This window comes from Oncorhynchus nerka, linkage group LG17, assembly GCF_034236695.1.
Source record: "Oncorhynchus nerka isolate Pitt River linkage group LG17, Oner_Uvic_2.0, whole genome shotgun sequence".
NCBI lineage: Eukaryota > Metazoa > Chordata > Actinopteri > Salmoniformes > Salmonidae > Oncorhynchus > Oncorhynchus nerka.
This window is the reverse complement of record NC_088412.1, coordinates 1,810,112-1,818,391: the sequence shown is the minus strand read 5'-3', so window position 1 is coordinate 1,818,391 and position 8,280 is coordinate 1,810,112. Positions and strand designations below refer to the sequence as shown.

At 42.7% G+C, this 8,280-nt stretch overlaps 1 non-coding gene across 1 annotated transcript; it reads right to left on the bottom strand.

Moving 5' to 3' along the window:
• Positions 1–8,163: 8,163 nt before the first annotated feature.
• On the bottom strand, positions 8,164–8,235 carry trnaq-cug (transfer RNA glutamine (anticodon CUG)). Its single transcript has one exon. It is a non-coding gene; the product is annotated as a tRNA-Gln (tRNA).
• Positions 8,236–8,280: the final 45 nt, after the last annotated feature.

Below are 8,280 nucleotides of genomic sequence, written 5' to 3'. Positions count from 1 at the left end.
CTACAATTTTAACGACAATTTTATTCGCCATTTGTGTTGAATTATTTTCCCTTTTTGTCGTATAAGAAATTAATAGTGTGTCTCGGGTCGACCAAAAATAATACGCATCCAACGAAATAAATACACTTGCGCTTTATCCCAGACCCGTTATCCACGTGACCGCTCACAATTCACATGAACGCGCACGGACGTCATTGGTGACACGGAGGAAGACGGACGAGTACTAGGATTATCATGCATCTCTTTAGTTCAACATGCAGCCGAATTTACGGTGCAGTTGTTGATTGGTACATCATTCATATTTTCAATGACAATATCATAATTTGGCACAATCTAGAATTCAGAATTGTAAGAACAACAACAAACAATCCCGCTACGACCTGCTGTTGTAATTCCCTTGTGAGAAGGCAGTGTCGATGCTAAATAATGTTGTACAAAATGGCTAGAGAGGAGTTCGTAACGAGAGAGATAAAGAATATGGAGAATATTAGCTTTCAATCGAGCTACGTTTTTTTGCTCCTGCTTCTGACGGGAAAGAAACGCGAAACTGGCACCTGTCGTCATTCCTCGCACATTACGCTGATTATCATGACTATTATCATTTGTTATGCTCGTTTCAGTTATATTATTTATCCCTCCTCTGTCGTAATAAAGAGATGGAGTCCAGACAGGCTATAGTATAATGCTAAAATAATACGTAATGAATTGACAAGGACAGTTTGAAGGGGGGGAGCTATAGTATTACTAGAGACGTTAGTTATCATTATTACCCCAGTATGTTCCTGGTTCCAGGGAAAGATTTGTACTGGATTACTTTTTCTAAACTGACCCATTACTCATGTTTTTTTGTGTTTTTCTTTGTTAAATTGGTGGTTTTTTATTCTAGGCGTGAAGATAATTCAACATCATGTCCATAAGATAAAAGGCTACACTGAACCACCAAATGTTTAGGTGTTCCATAATTATATCATTTTTAAAGTGATATAATTTGATCGTTGTCATTATTTTAGCAATCCGCGTTAGACAGCACATGACAGGAGTGGCAAGGAGTGGACTGTAATAATAGCCTGGTTCAAATCAAATCAAATCAAATGTTATTTGTCACATACACATGGTTAGCAGATGTTAATGCAAGTGTAGCGAAATGCTTGTGCTTCTAGTTCCGACAATGCAGTGATAACCAACAAGTAATCTAACTAACAATTCCAAAACCACTGTCTTATACACAGTGTAAGGGGATAAAGAATATGTACATAAGGATATATGAATGAGTGATGGTACAGAGCAGCATACAGTAGATGGTATCGAGTACAGTATATACATATGAGATGAGAATGTAGACAAAGTGGCATAGTTAAAGTGGCTAGTGATACATCTATTACATAAGGATGCAGTCGATGATGTAGATTACAGTATATACGTATGCATATGAGATGAATAATGTAGGGTAAGTAACATTGTATAAGGTAGCATTGTTTAAAGTGGCTAGTGATATATTTACAACATTTCCCATCAATTCCCATTATTAAAGTGGCTGGAGTTGGGTCAGTGTCAATGACAGTGTGTTGGCAGCAGCCACTCAGTGTTAGTGGTGGCTGTTTAACAGTCTGATGGCCTTGAGATAGAAGCTGTTTTTCAGTCTCTCGGTCCCAGCTTTGATGCACCTGTACTGACCTCGCCTTCTGGATGATAGCGGGGTGAACAGGCAGTGGTTCGGGTGGTTGATGTCCTTGATGATCTTTATGGCCTTCCTGTAACATCGGGTGGTGTAGGTGTCCTGAAGGGCAGGTAGTTTGCCCCCGGTGATGCGTTGTGCAGACCTCACTACCCTCTGGAGAGCCTTACGGTTGAGGGCGGAGCAGTTGCCGTACCAGGCGGTGATACAGCCCGCCAGGATGCTCTCGATTGTGCATCTGTAGAAGTTTGTGAGTGCTTTTGGTGACAAGCCGAATTTCTTCAGCCTCCTGAGGTTGAAGAGGCGCTGCTGCGCCTTCTTCACGACGCTGTCAGTGTGAGTGGACCAATTCAGTTTGTCTGTGATGTGTATGCCGAGGAACTTAAAACTTGCTACCCTCTCCACTACTGTTCCATCGATGTGGATAGGGGGGTGTTCCCTCTGCTGTTTCCTGAAGTCCACAATCATCTCCTTAGTTTTGTTGACGTTGAGTGTGAGGTTATTTTCCTGACACCACACTCCGAGGGCCCTCACCTCCTCCCTGTAGGCCGTCTCGTCGTTGTTGGTAATCAAGCCTACCACTGTTGTGTCGTCCGCAAACTTGATGATTGAGTTGGAGGCGTGCGTGGCCACGCAGTCGTGGGTGAACAGGAAGTACAGGAGAGGGCTCAGAACGCACCCTTGTGGGGCCCCCGTGTTGAGGATCAGCGGGGAGGAGATGTTGTTGCCTACCCTCACCACCTGGGGGCGGCCCGTCAGGAAGTCCAGTACCCAGTTGCACAGGGCGGGGTCGAGACCCAGGGTCTCGAGCTTGGAGGGTACTATGGTGTTGAATGCCGAGCTGTAGTCGATGAACAGCATTCTCACATAGGTATTCCTCTTGTCCAGGTGGGTTAGGGCAGTGTGCAGTGTGGTTGAGATTGCATCGTCTGTGGACCTATTTGGGCGGTAAGCAAATTGGAGTGGGTCTAGGGTGTCAGGTAGGGTGGAGGTGATATGGTCCTTGACTAGTCTCTCAAAGCACTTCATGATGACGGAAGTGAGGGTAGTCGTTTAGCTCAGTTACCTTAGCTTTCTTGGGAACAGGAACAATGGTGGCCCTCTTGAAGCATTTTTACATTTACATTTAAGTCATTTAGCAGACGCTCTTATCCAGAGCAACTTACAAATTGGTGCGTTCACCTTAAGACATCCAGTGGAACAGCCACTTTACAATAGTGCATCTAAATCTTTTAAGGGGGGGAGGAGGGGTGAGAAGGATTACTTTATCCTATCCTAGGTATTCCTTAAAGAGGTGGGGTTTCAGGTGTCTCCGGAAGGTGGTGATTGACTCCGCTGTCCTGGCGTCGTGAGGGAGTTTGTTCCACCATTGGGGGGCCAGAGCAGCGAACAGTTTTGACTGGGCTGCGCGGGAACTGTACTTCCTCAGTGGTAGGGAGGCGAGCAGGCCAGAGGTGGATGAACGCAGTGCCCTTGTTTGGGTGTAGGGCCTGATCAGAGCCTGGAGGTACTGAGGTGCCGTTCCCCTCACAGCTCCGTAGGCAAGCACCATGGTCTTGTAGCGGATGCGAGCTTCAACTGGAAGCCAGTGGAGAAGCATGTGGGAACAGCAGACTGGTATAGGGATTGATTGAATATGTCCGTAAACACACCGGCCAGCTGGTCTGCGCATGCTCTGAGGGCGTGGCTGGGGATGCCGTCTGGGCCTGCAGCCTTGCGAGGGTTAACACGTTTAAATGTCTTACTCACCTCGGCTGCAGTGAAGGAGAGACCGCATGTTTTCGTTGCAGGCCGTGTCAGTGGCACTGTATTGTCCTCAAAGCGGGCAAAAAAGTTATTTAGTCTGCCTGGGAGCAAGACATCCTGGTCCGTGACTGGGCTGGGTTTCTTCTTGTAGTCCGTGATTGACTGTAGACCCTGCCACATGCCTCTTGTGTCTGAGCCGTTTGAATTGAGATTCTACTTTGTCTCTGTACTGACGCTTAGCTTGTTTAATAGCCTTGCGGAGGGAATAGCTGCACTGTTTGTTGCTGTCTCTTTTCAGCTATCTCTTTAGGTCTATTCACTACCTCACATTTAAAACAATTTAAGTTAATTTCACAAATTTCCATTAGAACATTTCGCCATTATAAAGACGTGTGATAGAGGTTGTGTTTTATATTATTTTAAAAGCGGCGCTCTACTGCACCCCTGTGGTTATTATTATTGGGCGGCAGGTAGCCTAGTGGCTACAAGATGACATGGTAAAAATATGTCGTTCTGCCCCCTGAACAAGGCACTTAAACCCACTGTTCCTAGGCCGTCATTTGTAAATATGAATTTGTTTCTTAACTGACTTTCCTAGTTAAATAAAATACTGGCTAGTGGACACATTTTTTTTTACTACAGTATTTCATTTTGGCAGTGTTCATTCATATTGCCATTCCTCTTTCTATGTATATTTTCTATTTTATATGTAACCTTTATTTAACCAGGAAAGTCAGTTAAGAACCAATTCTTATTTACAATGACGGCTTACCGGGGAACAGTGGGTTAAACTGCCTTGTTTCAGGGGGCAGAACGACAGATTTGTACCTTGTCAGAGAGACATTGAACCACGCTCAAACTCATATAACAGCACTATGGATGCAATGACTGACCACCCATGATATCAAAACTGTAATTTTACCCATATTTCTAGGCGAAATAATGTTTGTTTACATTTACTTTGTTAATAAAACCATTACAAGGGTATTTGTTGTTTTCTGTTGGGGTTGAATCACAGAGTTTCTAAACTCAGATGCGCAACATCGCGACACTACCGGGCAAGCTTGCGAAACAGACCAGGCCGGGGAAAAAATGATTCATTTGTTGTTAATTTTCTAAAAATCGAAAAGCAAAACCTAGATTGGAGCCAATGTCTTTTAAAGCTCCAATATGTAACTTTTTGGACGACATGACCAAATTCACATTAAAAATGTGTTGTTATAGATCTGTCATTCTCATTGAAAGTAATGAAGCGGTAGACCTGTTCTATGTGCACTCTTTCTATGCTTTCTGTTCTTATGTTTTCTTTTTGCATCTTTTACTTTCGGTTTTGTACACCAGCTTCTAACAGCTGATACAATATAAAATACAATATTTTTGGTTATGGAAAATATATTTCACAGCGGTTTAGTACAATAATTATCTACACTATACTTGCTTGTTTTGTCACATAAACTGAAATTAGAACTATTACATATATATTACATATATTATATATATATATATATATATATTTTTTTTAAATGTAACCTTTATTTTACTAGGCAAGTCAGTTTTAAGAACAAATTATTATTTACAATGACGGCCTACCCGGGCGAAACCCGGACGACTCTGGGCCAAATGTGCGCCGCCCTATGGGACTCCCAGTCACGTCCGGTTGTGATACTGCCTGGATTTTAGCAACCAGGAAATGGCGGAGCGATTTCTGCATTGTGCATCTTTAAGTAGTTGAACATGTTATTACTCCAACCTTGTGAAAGTGACAAACTGACATGTTTTAAATTTCTTTAAAAACAACTTTATATAGAAGGAGTGCCATTGATTTGATGGCCTGCACATGCGCAGTTCGGAGCTAGACGAACGTTAGACCCGATGACGTATTTACTCATGAGCTTGTGCCACGTTCATATCATAGTCGGAAATAGGAAACTCGATAGTGTCCGACTTGCTGTGTCTTTGAACCCGGCACATGAAAAACTTCAAACTGTTAGCATATTGGAAATGTCCTTGTTTCAACTAGCACATGAACCAACAAGTGTGATCGGAGATTTCTATTAGAGAAGCAGTTTCAGCCTATCTTCATTTTTTATTATTTTGATTTCGCCTTTATTTAACCAGGTAGGTTAGTTGAGAACAAGTTCTAATTTACAACTGCGACCTGGATAAGATAAAGCATAGCAGTGTGAACAGACAACACAGAGTTACACATGGAGTAAACAATTAACAAGTCAGTAACACAGTAGAAAAAAAGGGGAGTCTATATAGATTGTGTGCAAAAGGCATGAGGAGGTAAATAATTACGATTTAGCAGATTAACACTGGAGTGATAAATGATCAGATGGTCATGTACAGGTAGAGATATTGGTGTGCAAAAGAGCAGAAAAGTAAATAAATAAAAACAGTATGGGGATGAGTTAGGTAAATTGGGTGGGCTATTTACCGATGGACTATGTCCAGCTGCAGCGATCGGTTAGCTGCTCAGATAGCAGATGTTTGAAGTTGGTGATTAATACTGTTTTTTTTTCTCAAAGTTGCCGAGATGTCACGTGTCCTACTTACATCATTACACTCGTAACAACTTCAGCATTACGAGATTTCTATTCGATAAAATAAACCTCAGGTAGCAAATAAGCAATTCATTTTTGTTGTTTGACCAAATTCGGCACTCTCATTGCCAAAAACTCCTTTCTAGGTGGACAAAGCAACGCAATAACGCCACCTGCTGGAGAGAGAGATATTTCACCGTGTTGGGCCTCTCTCTTCCTCTCTGACTAATGGTGTGTTGATGACAACTGGGACCACGGAAAAATACGATTTCAAATCAAGACGTGAGTCATCAGGTCGGAAAATCGGAGCTGTAGAAAGATGCCCAAGTTCTCACACACACGTCTGTTTAATTTTTCCCATTGGCAGCTCGTTTTTTCAGAGTTCCCAGTTGTTTTCTTCTTCTTCGTTGGGATTGGTTTGGCAGATTACTCCCGAGTGACTCAGTGGTCTAAGATACAGCATCTCAGGGCAAGATGCGTCACTGCAGTACCTGGTTTGAATATTTAACTAGGCAAATCAGTTAAGAACAATTTCTTATTTACAATGACCTGCGGGGACAGGGGCTGGGATTAAAAATAAATTAAATATAAATATAGGATAAAACACACATCACAACAAGACATACAGCACAACACTACATAAAGAGAGACCTAAGACAACAACAAAGCAAGGCAGCAACACAACATAACAACACAGCATGACAACAACATGGTAGCAACACAACATGGTAGCAACACAACATGGTAGCAACACAAATTATGGTACAAACATTATTGGGCTACAGACAACAGCACAAAGGGCAAGGAGGGTAGAGACAACAATACATCACACTAAGCAGCCACAACTGTCAGTAGGAGTGTCCATGATTGAGTCTATGAATGAAGAGATGGAGATAAAACTGTCCAGTTTGAGTGTTTGCTGCAGCTCGTTCCAGTCGCAAGCTGCAGCGAACTGAAAAGACGAGCGACCCAGGGATGTGTGTGCTTTGGGGACGTTAACAGAATGTGACTGGCAGAACGGTGGTTGTATGTGGAGGATGAGGGCTGCAGCCGGACAACTTTCTCATGGCTTCTGGAAAGAAATGCTGTCGGGATGCTCAACCGGTGTCGCTCATTCAGCCGACAGAAACTTTCAACCAGTTCTCCACATTAAGCAACGAGCCGTCTCTGGTCTCTCCTCCACCCGTTACAGGGTCTGAGCCACCGAAGCCTCCCACCATTAACTCTGAAAAATTGAAAATACATTTGACCCCATAGGGGCAACTGTAAAGTTTGGTGGAAGAGGAATAATGGTCTTGTGCTGGAAGAAGAATTTGATTGGCCTGCAGAGCCCTGACCTCAACCCCATCGAACACCTTTGGGATGAATTGGAACGCCACCTGCGAGCCAGGCCTAATCGCCCAACATCAGTGCCCCCGACCTCACTAATGATCTTGTGGCTGAATGGAAGCAAGTTCCTGCAGCAATATTCCAGCATCTAGTGGAAAGCCCTTCCCAGAAGAGTAGAGGCTGTTATAGCAGCAAAGGGGGACCAACTCCATATTAATGCCCATGATTTTTGGAATGAGATGTTCGACGAGCAGGTGACCACATACTTTTGGTCATGTAGTGTCGCTAGCTAGCTCTTTATTCACTGTCATAAAAAAGCTTGCTTAAATGATGCTGACGTTGTAGACATGCAGCCCCACAATTAAGAGGAAATGATTGTAATCAGAAATCAGTCCGTTGGGTCAGCTGAGCATAGCAGCTGACTGGAGGCTAACTGCAATGACTTGTGACAGAAGAACAGCTGCTAAATGAAAACTCATAGTAATGTAAACATTAGCACTACTCGTTACAGTAGTTTGGTTAACAGCATCGTTTCAGTCAAAGATCATTTCAGTAACTGGCTCAGCTTAACGTCGAGTCGGGAAATTGTTAAACCCGGCTCATGTTTAACTCTAACCAGTTAGCATGTCACACATTTCCAAGTTTCCTAGTTCAGACTAGCACTTGAACACAGCATAAAACAATGCAAATGAGGCATTTAGATTCTTCAAGAATCAATGGGTACATATTAATTGATAAATCCACAAAATAAATGGATGTAGCAACTGCAGACTACCCCTTTAAACTGAAATATACATCTACATCTACTCCTTATAATCGAGAAGTCTGCCACTGTTTTGATTCACAGCTAAGAAAATTAAAAAACATAGGTCCTACCGAGATTTGAACTCGGATCGCAGGATTCAGAGTCCTGAGTGCTAACCATTACACCATAGAACCATGTTTTACTGAAACATATAACACGTATTAGTATGTATTACACAT